The sequence below is a fragment of the Pristiophorus japonicus genome, chromosome 1, assembly GCF_044704955.1.
Source record: "Pristiophorus japonicus isolate sPriJap1 chromosome 1, sPriJap1.hap1, whole genome shotgun sequence".
NCBI classification, from domain to species: Eukaryota; Metazoa; Chordata; class Chondrichthyes; family Pristiophoridae; genus Pristiophorus; species Pristiophorus japonicus.
Genome location: NC_091977.1, coordinates 544,554,359 through 544,569,887, shown reverse-complemented (window position 1 = coordinate 544,569,887; position 15,529 = coordinate 544,554,359). Strand labels below are relative to the sequence as shown.

The 15,529-nt window shown below is 47.9% G+C and overlaps 1 protein-coding gene across 3 annotated transcripts in view; it reads right to left on the bottom strand.

The window, feature by feature from the left end:
* LOC139278449 (arf-GAP with GTPase, ANK repeat and PH domain-containing protein 1-like) overlaps positions 1 to 15,529 on the bottom strand; it is a 578,697-nt gene that overhangs the window by 483,295 nt on the left and 79,873 nt on the right. The window lies entirely within an intron of this gene.

Below are 15,529 nucleotides of genomic sequence, written 5' to 3'. Positions count from 1 at the left end.
GGCCCTTCGAAGATTCCTCCAGCTCCTGCGTCATCTAGGCCGAAGTCAGGTCGAGCTTGGTGATCGTCTTGCCTCCTGCCAGCGTCACAAATAGGTCGTCTGCTTTAGGTAGCGGGTATTGGTCCTGTAGCGAGAAACGATTAATACTTTATAATCGCCGCAAATCCTGACCGTGCCATCACTTTTGAGTACTGTAACAATCTGGCTGGCCCACTCGCTGAATTCCACTGGGGAGATGATGCTCTCACGTTGCAGCCTGTCCAGCTCGATTTCCACTCTCTCCCTCATCATGTGAGGTACCGCTCGCGCCTTGCGTTGAATGGGTTATGCCTCTGGGACCTTCGCCCCGGAAAAGTTTCCAATGCCTGGCTCAAAAATGGAAGGAAATTTGTTAAGAACCTGGGTACATGAGGCCTCATCGACATGTGATAGCGCTCGGATGTCATCCCAGTTCCAGCGGATTTTGCCCAGCCAGCTCCTTCCAAGCAGTGTGGGGCCATCGCCCGGGACAATCCAGAGTGGCAGTTCGTGCACTGTGCCCTCGTAGGTGACCTTACATAGAAACACAGAAACAAAGAAAATAGGTGCAGGAGTAGGCCATTCGGCCCTTCAAGCCTGCACCGCCATTCAATGAGTTCATGGCTGAACATGCAACTTCAGTACCCCGTTCCTGCTTTCTCGCCATACCCCTTGATCCCCCTAGTAGTAAGGACTATATCTAACTCCTTTTTGAATATATTTAGTGAATTGGCCTCAACAACTTTCTGTGATCGAGAATTCCACAGGTTCACCACTCTCTGGGTGAAGAAGTTTCTCCTCATCTTGGTGCTAAATGGCTTACCCCTTATCCTTAGACTGTGACCCCTGGTTCTGGACTTCCCCAACAGTGGGAACATTCTTCCTGCATCTAACCTGTCTAAACCCGTCAGAATTTTTAACGTTTCTATGAGATCCCCTCTCATTCTTCTGAACTCCAGTGAATACAAGCCCAGTTGATCTAGTCTTTCTTGATATGTCAATCCCGCCATCCAGAGAATCAGTCTGGTGAACCTTCGCTGCACTCCCTCAATAGCAAGAATGTCCTTCCTCAAGTTAGGAGACCAAAACTGTACACAATACTCCAGGTGTGGCCTCACCAAGGCCCTGTACAGCTGTAGTAACACTTCCCTGCCCCTGTACTCAAATCCCCTCACTATGAAGGCCAACATGCCATTTGCTTTCTTAACCGCCTGCTGTACCTGCATGCCAACCTTCAATGACTGATGTACCATGACACCCAGGTCTCGTTGCACCTCCCCTTTTCCTAATCTGTCACCATTTAGATAATAGTCTGTCTCTCTGTTTTTACCACCAAAGTGGATAACCTCACATTTATCCACATTATACTTCATCTGCCATGCATTTGCCCACTCACCTAACCTATCCAAGTCACTCTGCAGCCTCATAGCATCCTCCTCGCAGCTCTCACTGCCACCCAACTTAGTGTCATCCGCAAATTTGGAGATACTACATTTAATCCCCTCGTCTAAATCATTAATGTACAACCATGGCGCTGCCCAGGATAGTGATAAGCTCTTTTGTGTACATTCTCAGTTTCGTGTGGATGGGGCTCAGGACTGGTCTGAATGCCTTGTTGCACCACAGTCTCTCAAACATATTTTTACTCATGATGGATTGGCTCGTGCCAATGTCCAGTTCCATGGCTACGGGTAAGCTATTCAATTTTAAGTTTAGCATTATAGGTGGACATTTCATCGAAAAAAAAAAAAAATTAATTTCAAAATATACTTTATTCATATAAAAATTTGTACAATACATTCAAAAGCAGTTCAGTACATTTAGCTGCGGTCAGCAATCCCATACACTACATTTGGGTGCTGACGGCAGTTCCGTTGGATACATTTCCTTGCTTTTCAGTTCAAGTACAATTCGGTACAATACGGGATACATTGTAGTACATTCAACAAATTACATTACATGTGTCACTATACAGTACACGGAATGGGTGACGGTACATTTACACTTTTCCTTTCCAACGTGCATCACGAAACAGACCTTGCATTGTACATGGCACTACATAGGTGTTTTCAGATCATGGTACTCCATGTACACAAAAAAGAAGTTACAAGTACGGCCCGAGGGGAGTTTTATACTGATTCCTGCCCCCGGGTTTACCGTGGCAGAAGGGCTTTAAACTGTGGCCCTTCCCCACCGTGCCTTTGCGGCGACTGCACCAACTTTAAGTGCGTCCCTCAGCACGTAATCCTGGATCTTGGATTGCGCCAGTCTGCAACACGCAGACGTGGACATCTCCTTGCTCTGGAAGACCAGCAAGTTTCGGCAAGACCAAAGAGCGTCTTTGACCGAGTTGATGGCCCTCCAGCAGCAGGTGATGTCTGTCTCGGTGTGTGTCTCTGGGAACAGCCCGTAGAGCACAGAGTCCTGTGTTACGGAGCTGCTCGGGATGAACCTCGACAGCAACCACTGCATCTCTTTCCAAACCTGCCTTACGAAGGGGCAATCCTGAAGGAAATGGGTGACAGTCTCATCCGCCCCGCAGCCGACTCGGGGGCACCGTGCCGTGTTGCTGAGACATCGGCTGTGCATGAATGCTCTGACGGGTAAGGCCCTCCTCACCGCCAACCAAGCTACGTCTTGGTGCTTGTGTGACAGCTCTGGCGATGAGACGTTCTGCCAAACGAGTTCAACAGTCCACTCAGGGAACCACCCGACAGGGTCCACCCTCTCCTTTCGTAGGGCGTCCAGGACGTTACGTGCCGACCACTGTTTTATGGCCTTGTGGTCAAAGGGGTTTTTTGTGAAGAACTTTTCCACGAAGGACAGGTTGGCAGGCATGGTCCAGCTGGTGGGGGCATTTCACGGCAGCATGGCCAGGCCCATCCTTCGCAACACCGGGGACAGGTAGAACCTCAGCACGTAGTGACACTTGGTGTTTGCGTACTGGGGGTCTGTGCACAGCTTGATGCAGCCGCACACAAAGGTGGCCATCAGGATGAGGGCCACGTTCGGAACATCCTTTCCTCCACTGTCCAGAGATTTGTACATCGTGTCTCTGCGGACACGGTCCATTTTGGACCTCCAGACAAAGTAGAAGACGGCCCGGGTGACTGCCGTGGCACAGGAGCGAGAGATGGGCCAGACCTGTGCCACGTGCAACAACCCCGAGAGCACCTCACTCCTGATGACCAGGTTCTTTCCTGCCATGGAGAGGGAGTGCAGCTTCCACCATCCCAGTTTTTGCTTCACTTTGGCGATACGCTCTTCCCAGTTTTTGGCGCACGCCCCGTCCGCTCCGAACCATATTCCCAACACCTTCAGGTAACCTGGTTTCACGGTGAAGAGAATAAAGGATCGGTCGGTCCAGTTGCCAAAGAGCATGGCCTCGCTTTTGCTGCGATTGACCTTTGCTCCCGAGGCCAGTTCAAACTGGTCGCAGATTGTGAGTAATCTGCGGACCGACTGCGGATCCGAGCAAAAGATGGCCACGTCGTCCATGTACGGGGAGGTCTTGACCTGAGCGCCTCCGCTGCCTGGGATCATCACCCCTCTAATGCCCGCATCCCTCCTGATGGACTCAGCAAAGGGATCGATACCACACAAAAACAAGACAGAGGAGAGAGTATAGCCTTGCCTGACTCCAGATCTGATTGGAAAGCTTTCAGTTTCCCACCCGTTGATTAGAACTGTGCTACTGATGTCTGTGTAGAGCAGTTGGATCCAATTGTGGATACCCTCCCCAAACCATTTTGGAGAGCACGTCCATCAGGTACGTGTGCGATATCCTGTCAAAGGCTTTCTCCTGGTCTAAGCTGATTAAGCAAGTGTCCACCCTCCTGTCCCGCACGTAGGCGATCGTATCCCTGAGTAGCGCCAGGCTATCAGAGATCTTCCTGCCTGGGACAGTGCAGGTCTGGTCCGGGTGAATCACCAGCTCAAGAGCAGACTTGACCCAAACCTCAGTACGATTACTTGGTGGTCTGTACACAACTCCCACTAGCATTTTCTGCCCTTTGGTGTTCCGCAGCTCTACCCATACAGATTCCACATCATCCAAGCTAACGTCCTTCCTTACTATTGCGTTAATCTCCTCTTTAACCAGCAACGCTACTCCACCTCCTTTTCCTTTCTGTCTATCCTTCCTTGAGCACCAAAATCTAGGCTGACACTCCAGTGCAGTGCTGAGGGAGTGCTGCACTGCCAGAGGTGCCGTCCTTCAGAGGAGACGTTAAACCAAGGCCCTGTCTGCTCTCTCAAGTGGACATAAAAGATCCCATGGCACTATTTCGAAGAAGAGCTGGGAAGTTATCCTGGCCAATATTTATCCCTCAATCAACATAACATAAAAAACAGATTATCTGGTCATTATCACACTGCTGTTTGTAGGAGCTTGCCTGTACACAAATTGACTACTGTGTTTCCCACACTACAATAGTAACTACGCTCCAAAATGTACTTCATTGCCTGTAAAGCATTTTGAGACGTCTGGTGGTCGTGAAAGACATTATATAAATCCAAGTCTTTCTTTCTTAAGAACATAAGAAAAAGGCGCAGGAGGAGGTCATGTGGCCCCTCGAGCCTGATCCGCCATTTAATAAGATCGTGGCTGATCTGATCATGGACTCAGCTCCACTTCCCTGCCTGTTGCCCATAACCCTTTACTCTTTTATCGCTCAAAAATCTGTCTACCCCTTAAATATATTCAATGACCCAGCCTCCAGAGCTCTCTGGGGCAGAGAATTCCATAGATTTAGAACCCTCAGAGAAGAAATTCCTCCTCATCTCACTTTTAAATGGGCTGCCCCTTATTCTGAGTTTTAATTTCCCCTTTGAGCAGAAATATTCTCTCTGAATTCACCTAGTCGAGCCCCCTCATTATCTTACATGTTTCAATAAGATCATCTCTCATTCTTCTGAACTCCAATGAGTATAGGCCCAACCTACTCAACCTGTCCTCATAAGTCAACCCCCTCACCTCTGGAATCAACCTAGTGAACCGTTTCAGAACAGCCTTCAATGCAAGTATATCCTTCCTTAAATACGGAGACCAAAATTATGCTGTTTCTTTCTTTCTTTCTAAGCATAAGTGTGCACCACTGGGCTAAGCTATCGTACAAGTGGATACAGAGCAGTGTGAATTGTCTTCCATAAAGGCAAGAGGCTCAGGCCGTTTATAAGAGTGACTGATGCCACTGAACTCAAGAAGGTATGTATGTCAATCTCTAATTTATAGCAAGTATACTGCTACAGCAAGTATATATCACAAACCGTGAACTTCTGCAGCACCGTCTGGCTATATCACACTGGTCATTCCTGTACACACAATAACTACAGCTCCCACGGTTCACAGCGTATCAGGGATTGCAGTCATTCACTCTATCCAAAACAACAGTCTCAGACAGGATCTTCGCCACAAAGGTGGGGTGGGGGGAGGCCTAAAACATGTAGAAGATACTTGTTTCAGAGCTGGGCCGAAAGGCCACATTGGCAGACCCTTTCAGCACACTGGCGGGGGCGAGACAGGCACTCTCACACAGTTATGATCTTTGAAAGTTTCTATTCCTGTTTAATTGCTAGTAATTATGATCATTTTGCTGAAATCGCTATTGAGTTGCCTGTACGTTTTATTCACAATATGGCAGACAGGAGTGAAAGGTTTTGTTTGATTTTCTCCTACCCAGCCTAGAAACTGTAAGTAAAGCCAGCACCTTTCAGTGCTGATGAGGAATATTATAAACTGCCATGATCCTCCACACTGGACACTGGCAGCAACCTGACACGCTCCCACCCGGCTTCGATGAACATAGTTTTGATCATTCTTTTCATCGAGTAAGGTGTGGTCTGCCCGGGTAGCTGGTGCTATTTGCACAGCTTCAAACCACCCGTTCAACAACTCTGGACACTCGCCAGCTTTACAGAGCTGCTTATTATGAGCAGAAATAATAATAACTGTAAGATCCAAAACCCACAAAATCCGGATCATTTGTTGACTTAAATCAAAGTATACCACAAATAAGAGGGACCAGGAAAAAACAACGGGAAAAAGAATCACCTACAAATGGGAAAGTGTGCGGCATTCAATTGAAACATTGATTCGCCTCCCAGCAGCGCTGAAGGAAAATCTTTTAAATTGACACATACTGCACTGGACATGCTTTACTGTTCCACATAGACAGCACAGAGGCAGGCCAATCAGCTCATGGGGCCTGCACCCACACTTTGAAAGAGCAATCCAGTTAGTCCCACTGCCCGGCTCTTTCCCTACAACCTTGCCCCTCATGTATTTATCCAATTCTCTCTGGATAAATAAAAGCAGATACTGTTCAATCTGCTTCCACCATCCTTTCGGGCAGCAAATCCCAGATCATAAAAACTCGCTGTGTTATAGAATAGAATCACAGAAACTTTCAGCACTGAAGGAGACCATTCGGCCCGTCGTGCCTGTGCTGTCTCTGTGAAAGAGCAGTCGTGCTCAGTCCCACCCCGCCCCCGCCCCTCCCCCCACTCCGCTTTTTGTCCGGAACCCTGTAAATTCCTCATCCTCAAGTACCTGTCCAAATCCCTTCAAAAAAAATTTATGCAATCAGCTTCCAGAAACCTTTTCAGGTAAAGCGCTCTAGATCCCGGCAACTCTGAGTGAAAACATTTCTCCTCATCTCCTCTCTCGATCTTTTTCCAATGATGTTGAATCGACGACCCATGACGGAATGGTTTTTTCCCTATTTACTCTGTCCAAACTGCTCATCATCTTGAAAACCTCTATTGGGTCACCTCTTCACCTTCTCTGTTCCAAGGAAAACAGTCCCAACATTTCCAACCTCTCCTCACAGCTGAAGTCCCTCATCCCTGGGAACACCCCGGTAAACCCCCTCTGTACCCTTTCTATGACCTACCATCTTTCCTGAAGTGTGGGACCTGAATTGTCCACAAAACTCCCAGCTCAGGCCGAACCAGTGATTGATAAAAGTTCCAGCATGATCGCTTTGCTTTTTATAAAACCCCATTTGTAAACCCAAGTAAACTGTATCTTTTTTTAACCATCTTATCAACTGGCCCTGCCACCTTTAAGGATTTTGTCTATATGGACAAAAAGATTTGTCTGCTCATGTACACTTTTAAAAATTGTGCCATTTATAGGATACTTTGTATTGTCTTTCCATGGTTAGCCTCCCAAAGTGCATCACTTCTCTACATTGAATTCCATCGGCCTTGCTTCTGCACATTCTGCCATCCTGTCCACACCATATCTATCAATTTTACACTCAGCTAGATTGCCCATCGCACAGCAATGTCCTATTATAACATTGTACTAAAATACAAGCGCTCTACTCGGAACTCCTTCACAGCAAACGGGCCAAAGGCGGGCAGAGGAAACGTTACAAGGACACCCTCAAAGCCTGCCTGATAAAGTGCGAGATCCCCACCGACACCTGGGAGTCCCTGGCCAAAGACCGCCCTAAGTGGAGGAAGTGCATTCGGGAGGGCGCTGAGCACCTCGAGTCTCGTCGCCGAGAGCATGCAGAAACCAAGCGCAGGCAGCGGAAGGAGCGTGCGGCTAACCAGTCCCACCCTCCCCTTCCCTCAACCACTGTCTGTCCCACCTGTGACAGGGTCTGTGGTTCTCGGATTGGACTGTTCAGCCACCTAAGGACTCATTTTAAGAGTGGAAGCAAGTCTTCCTCGATTCCGAGGGACTGCCTATGATGATGGCTATGGATCAACAACAAACTCTGCATCCTGCCCACTCTACAATTCTTTGTATTCTCCTCGGTTTCTCTTAAACCTCTCTTCTTTTGTGTGTCACTGTTACACACTTTTCACGTTGTGATTGTTTATCTCTCTCTCTTTACGTCCGACGTGTTTTCTAATTATTGCCGTCTACTCATTCTGCAGAAGCATCCTCCCTTCTGTCACCTCTCTCTTCTGTATGTCTCAAACACTTCTGTATGAGTGTCACATGTTCTTTAAGGCCTATGGTTGCATGGATTAGGTTTGTATCCCCTCTCATGCAGAAGATTAAAGGATGAGCTAATTGAAGTGTTTAAAATGATTAATGGAGTTGATAGGGTAGATAGAGAGAGAAACAATTTCCTCTGGTGGGGGAGTCCAGAACAAGGAGGCATAGCTTTAAAATTAGAGCCAGGCCGTTCAAGGGTGATGTCACGAAACGTTTCTTCACACAAAGGGCAGTGGAATTCTGGAACTCTCTCCCCCAACTGGCTGCTGAGGTTCGGTCAATTGAAAATTTCAAAACTGAGATTAATAGATTTTTGTTAAAGGGTATGAAAGGTTACTGAAAAACAGGTGGGTAGATGGCGTTAAGATACAGATTAGCCATGATCATTGTGTAAGGCAGAACAGGCTGGCTGAATGGCCTTCTCCTGTTCCAATATTGCAATCATACAATTAGAGAAATTTACAGCACAGAAGGAGGCCATTTCGGCCCATCGTGTCGACGTCGGCCAACAAAGAGCTACTCAACCTAATCCCACTTTCCAGCTCTCGGTCTGTAGCCCTGTAGGTTTCGGCACTTCAAGTGCACATCCAAGTCTTCACAGTGGAAGACACAAAAACCATGCCAAAAATTGCTAGTCACAGGAATGTGGGAAGGGAGGACCTTGAGACAATCACTATCACTACGGATGTAGTGCTGGACAGACTAATGGGACTCAAGGTCGACAAGTCCCCTGGACCTGATGAAATGCATCCCAGGGTATTAAAAGAGATGGCGGAAGTTATAGCAGATGCATTAGTTATAATCTACCAAAATTCTCTGGACTCTGGGGAGGTACCAGCGGATTGGAAAGCAGCTAATGTAATGCCTCTGTTTAAAAAAGGGGGCAGACATAAGAACATAAGAATTAGGAGCAGGAGTAGGCCATCAAGCCCCTCGAGCCTGCTCCGCCATTCAATAAGATCATGGCTGATCTGGCCGTGGACTCAGCTCCACTTACCCGCCCTCTCCCCGTAACCCTTAATTCCCTTATTGGTTAAAAATCTATCTATCTGTGACTTGAATACATTCAATGAGCTAGCCTTAACTGCTTCCTTGGGCAGAGAATTCCACAGATTCACAACCCTCTGGGAGAAGAAATTCCTTCTCAACTCGGTTTTAAATTGGCTCCCCCGTATTTTGAGGCTGTGCCCCCTAGTTCTAGTCTCCCCGACCAGTGGAAACAACCTCTCTGCCTCTATCTTGTCTATCCCTTTCATTATTTTAAATGTTTCTATAAGATCACCCCTCATCCTTCTGAACCCCAACGAGTAAAGACCCAGTCTACTCAATCTATCATCATAAGGTAACCCCCTCATCTCCGGAATCAGCCGAGTGAATCGTCTCTGTACCCCCTCCAAAGCCAGTATATCCTTCCTTAAATAAGGTGACCAAAACTGCACGCAGTACTCCAGGTGCGGCCTTACCAATACCCGAGACAGTTGCAGCAGGACCTCCCTGCTTTTGTACTTCAGGCAGGTAACTATAGGCCGGTTAGTTTAACATCTGTAGTGGGGAAAATGCTTGAAACTATCATTAAGGAAGAAATAGCGAGACATCTAGATAGGAATAGTGCAATCAAGCAGACGCAGCATGGATTCATGAAGGGGAAATCATGTTTAACTAATTTACTGGAATTCTTTGAGGATATAACGAGCACGGTGGATAGAGGTGTGCCGATGGATGTGGTGTATTTAGATTTTCAAAAGGCATTCGATAAGGTGCCATACAAAAGGTTACTGCAGAAGATAAAGGTACGCGGAGTCAGAGGAAATGTATTAGCATGGATAGAGAATTGGCTGGCGAACAGAAAGCAGAGAGTCGGGATAAATGGGTGCTTTTCGGGTTGGAAACCGGTGGTTAGTGGTGTGCCACAGGGATCGGAACTGGGACCATAACTGTTTACAATATACATAGATGACCTGGAAGAGGGGACAGAGTGTAGTGTAACAAAATTTGCAGATGACACAAAGATTAGTGGGAAAGCGGGTTGTGTAGGGGACACAGAAAGGCTGCAAAGAGATTTAGATAGGTTAAGCGAATGGGCTAAGGTTTGGCAGATGGAATACAATGTCGGAAAGTGTGAGGTCATCCACCTTGGGGAAAAAAAACAGTAAAAGGGAATATTATTTGAATGGGGAGAAATTACAACATGCTGCGGTGCAGAGGGACCTGGGGGTCCTTGTGCATGAATCTCAAAAAGTTAGTTTGCAGGTGCAGCAGGTAATCAGGAAGGCGAATGGAATGTTGGCCTTCATTGCGAGAGGGATGGAGTACAAAAGCAGGGAGGTCTTGCTGCAACTGTACAGGGTACTGGAGAGGCCGCACCTGGAGTACTGCGTGCAGTTTTGGTCACCTTACTTAAGGAAGGATATACTAGCTTTGGAGGGGGTACAGAGACGATTCACTAGGCTGATTCCGGAGATGAGGGGTTTACCTTATGATGATAAATTGAGTAGACTGGGTCTTTACTCGTTGGAGTTCAGAAGGATAAGGGGTGATCTTATAAAAACATTTAAAATAATGAAAGGGCTAGACAAGATAGAGGCAGAGAGGTTGTTTCCACTGGTCGGGGAGACTAGAACTAGGGGGCACAGCATCAAAATACGGGGGGAGCCAATTTAAAACCGAGTTGAGAAGGAATTTCTTCTCCCAGAGGGTTGTGAATCTGTGGAATTCTCTGCCCAGGGAAGCAGTTGAGGCTAGCTCATTGAATGTATTCAAGTCGCAGATAGATAGATTTTTAACCAATAAGGGAATTAAGGGTTACGGGGAGCGGGCGGGTAAGTGGAGCTGAGTCCACGGCCAGGTCAGCCATGATCTTGTTAAATGGCGGAGCAGGCTCAAGGGGCTACATGGCCTACTCCTGTTCCTAATTCTTATGTTCTTATGTTCTTATAAGTACTTTTTAAATGTGGTGAGGGTTTCTGCCTCTACCACCCTTTCAGGCAGTGAGTTCCAGACCCCCCACCACCTTCTGGATGAAGAAATTTCACCTCAAATCCTCTCCATGTATTCAACAAGATGGAACAAAATATGTACCCGATTGGAGAAGCACATTGGAAGGGAAGAATGGGGAGGGGAATCGGCTATTAAAGATTTTCCAATTGGAGGGAGCTGGGGGCAGGGGCGGGGGGGAAGAGAGAGAGACTGGGAGATTTCAGGGAGTTAGGAATATGGGACAATTGGGAGCAGGGCACTCAAGTCTGCAGAAAGTCAAGTGGGTCTGGGAGCACTGGATAGGGATAGGGTTAGGGCATGAGAGCACTGGATCAGGAGATAGGGACAAAGAGCACTGAGAAAAGATGCTGCGAATGCTAACTGACATTTCTTTTCCACACCATATTTTGGCAGTAACTCACATTTTTAATATCCAAAATAAAGATTTAAACAAAATCCAAGTAATGAATTATTTCATAACAACTTGATACTTTCATGGCTTTTGCTAAAGATTTTATTTCAAGGCCTCAGCCAGTCCCAGAAGCCTGGGGTTAGAATCTATATTTCTTTCCGGAGCTGTGGGACTGAGATCTAAAGTTAAATTGCAGTATGAGCACGTGCAGTGTACCAAATTTCCCATGGTGCACCAGTACCAGTCAGTCAGCTGCACTGAGGAATATATTTCCTTTAATTCAGGAAAGTGTTAAATCCAAGGAAGAGGCATATAAATTGTCCAGAAAAAGCAGCAAACCTGAGGACTGGGAGAAATTTAGAATTCAGCAGAGGAGGACAAAGGGTTTAATTAGGAGGGGGAAAATAGAGTATGAGAGGAAGTTTGCTGCGAACATAAAAACTGACTGCAAAAGCTTCTACAGATATGTGAAGACAAACGTAGGTCCCTTGCAGTCGGATTCAGGTGAATTTATAATGGGGAACAAAGAAATGGCAGATCAGTTGAACAAATACTTTGGTTCTGTCTTCACAAAGGAAGACACAAATAACTTTCTGGAAATACTAGGGGACAGCAGGTCTAGTAAGAAGGAGGTACTGAAGGATATCCTTATTAGGTGGGGAACTGTGTTAGGGAAATTGATGGGATTGAAAGCCAATAAATCCCCGGGCCTGATAGTCTACATCCCAGAGTACTTAAGGAAGTAGCTCTAGAAATAGTGGATGCATTGGTGATCATTTTCCAACAGTCTATCGATTGGAATCAGTTCCTATGGACTGGAGGGTAGCTAATGTAACACCACTTTTTTTAAAAAGGAGGGAGCGAGAAAACGGGTAATGATAGACCGGTGAGCCTGATATCAGTAGTCAATTATTAAAGATGAAATAGCAGCGCATTTGGAAAGCAGTGACAGAATCGGTCAAAGTCAGCATTGATTTATGAAAGGGAAATCATGCTTGACAAACCTTCTAGAATTTTTTGAGGATGTAACTAGTAGAGTGGATAAGGGAGAACCAGTGGATGTGGTGTATTTGGACTTTCAAAAGGCTTTTGACAAGGTCCCACACAAGAGATTGGTGTGCAAAATTAAAGCACATGGTATTGGTGGTAATGTACTGACATGGATAGGGAACTGGTTGGCAGACAGGAAGCAGCGAGTCGGAATAAACGGGTCCTTTTCAGAATGGCAGGCAGTGACTAGTGGGATGCCGCAGGGCTCAGTGCTGGGACCCCAGCTATTTACACTATACATCAATGATTTAGATGAAGGAATTGAGTGTAATATCTCCAAGTTTGCAGATGACACTAAACTGGGTGGCGGTGTGAGCTGTGAGGAGGATGCGAAGAGGCTGCAGGGTGACTTGGACAGGTTAGGTGAGTGGGCAAATGCATGGCAGATGCAGTATAATGTGGATAAATGTGAGATTATTCACTTTGGTGACAAAAACACAAAGGCAGAATATTATCTGAATGGCAGCAGATTAGGAAAAGGGGAGGTGCAACGAGACCTGGGTGTCATGGTACATCAGTCATTGAAAGTTGGCATGCAGGTACAGCAGGTGGTGAAGAAGGCAAATGGCAAGTTGGCCTTCATAGCTAGGGGATAGGAGCAGGGAGGTCTTACTGCAGTTGTACAGGGCATTGGTGAGGCTTCACCTTGAATAGTGTGTTCAGTTTTGGTCTCCTAATCTGAGGAAGGATGTTCTTGCTATTGAGGGAGTGCAGCGAAGGTTCACCAGACTGATTCCCGGGATGGCTGGACTGACATATGAGGAGAGATTGGATCAACTAGGCCTGTATTCACAAAAGTTTAGAAAGATGAGAGGGGATTTCATAGAAACATATACAATTCTGACGGGACTGGACAGGTTAGATGCAAGAAGAATGTTCCCGATGTTGGGGAAGTCCAGAACCAGGGGTCACAGTCTAAGGATAAGGGGTAAGCCATTTAGGACTGAGATGAGGAGAAACTTCTTCACTCAGAGAGTTGTTAACCTGTGGAATTCCCTGCCGCAGAGAGTTGTTGATGCCAGTTCATTGGATATATTCAAGAGGGAGTTAGATATGGCCTTTACAGCTAAAGGGATCAAGGGGTGTGGAGAGAAAGCAGGAAAGGGGTACTGAGGGAATGATCAGCCATGATCTTATTGAATGGTGGTGCAAGCTCGAAGGGTCGAATGGCCTACTCCTGCACCTATTTTCTATGTTTTTATGTTTCCTTTACCTTATAGCAGCTTCTGCTCAATCGGGAAACAGGAAGCTACAGAGGTTGATCGGGTAGTTCAAAGGACAAGAGTAAGAAGTAGTGATGGAGTAAGGGTGTGGTAGGAAAGGTAATAGATCGTGGGAGGATGTAGGGAAGGGGACACAATCGGAGGAAGGGGATAGACTGGAGGAGACGATCGGACAGCAGCAGCCGACAGTCACATTTCCACCTCAATCCACAATCAAAATGTAGCCTGCAACCATAACCCTCTCTACCTCCCACCTGGAAGGAAAGACAAGTACAGAGAACCAGGAGAGAGATGAGCATGGGAGAAGAAAAAGAGAGAGACGGGAGGGGAAAGAGAGAGAGTGAGAGAGAGAGAGAAAGAGAGACGGGAGGGGAAAGAGAGAGAGCGAGAGCCGGGAGGGGACAGAGAGAGAGAGAGAGAGAGAGAGAGAGAGAGAGAGAGAGAGAGAGGAGAGAGAGAGGGAGAGAGAAGGGAGGAAAGAGAGAGGGAGAAAGAGGAAGAGAGAGAGGGAGAAAGAGGAAGAGAGAGAGAGAGACGGGAGGGGGAGAGAGAGAGACGGGAGGGGGAGAGAGAGAGAGAGAGACGGGAGGGGAAGAGAGAGAGAGACGGGAGGGGAAGAGAGAGAGAGACGGGAGGGGAAGAGAGAGAGAGACGGGAGGGGAAGAGAGAGAGAGACGGGAGGGGAAGAGAGAGAGAGACGGGAGGGGAAGAGAGAGAGAGAGAGACGGGAGGGGAAGAGAGAGAGAGAGAGACGGGAGGGGGAGAGAGAGAGAGAGAGACGGGAGGGGAAGAGAGAGAGAGAGAGAGAGAGAGAGAGAGAGAGAGAGAGAGAGAGAGAGAGAGAGAGAGAGAGAGAGAGCGGGGAGGGAGAGAGAAGGGAGGAAAGAGAGAGGGAGAAAGAGGAAGAGAGAGAGGGAGAAAGAGGAAGAGAGAGAGAGAAGGGAGGGGGAGAGAGAGAGAGAGACGGGAGGGGGAGAGAGAGAGACGGGAGGGGGAGAGAGAGAGAGAGACGGGAGGGGAAGAGAGAGAGAGACGGGAGGGGAGAGAGAGAGAGAGACGGGAGGGAAGAGAGAGAGAGACGGGAGGGGAAGAGAGAGAGAGACGGGAGGGGAAGAGAGAGAGAGAGAGACGGGAGGGGAAGAGAGAGAGAGAGAGACGGGAGGGGAAGAGAGAGAGAGAGAGACGGGAGGGGAAGAGAGAGAGAGAGAGACGGGAGGGGAAGAGAGAGAGAGAGAGAGAGAGAGAGAGAGAGAGAGAGAGAGGAGAGAGAGAGGGAGGGGAAAGAGAGAGGGAGGGAGAGAGAGACGGGAGGGGAAAGAGAGAGAGACGGGAGGGGAAGAGAGAGAGAGACGGGAGGGGAAAGAGAGAGAGACGGGAGGGGAAAGAGAGAGAGGACGGGAGGGGAAAGAGAGAGAGACGGGAGGGGAAAGAGAGAGAGACGGGAGGGGAAAGAGAGAGAGACGGGAGGGGAAAGAGAGAGAGACGGGAGGGGAAAGAGAGAGAGACGGGAGGGGAAAGAGAGAGAGACGGGAGGGGAAAGAGAGAGAGACGGGAGGGGAAAGAGAGAGAGACGGGAGGGGAAAGAGAGAGAGACGGGAGGGGAAAGAGAGAGAGACGGGAGGGGAAAGAGAGAGAGACGGGAGGGGAAAGAGAGAGAGACGGGAGGGGAAAGAGAGAGAGACGGGAGGGGAAAGAGAGAGAGACGGGAGGGGAAAGAGAGAGAGACGGGAGGGGGAAGAGAGAGAGACGGGAGGGGGAAGAGAGAGAGACGGGAGGGGGAAGAGAGAGAGACGGGAGGGGGAAGAGAGAGAGACGGAGGGGGAAGAGAGAGAGACGGGAGGGGGAAGAGAGAGAGACGGGAGGGGGAAGAGAGAGAGACGGGAGGGGGAAGAG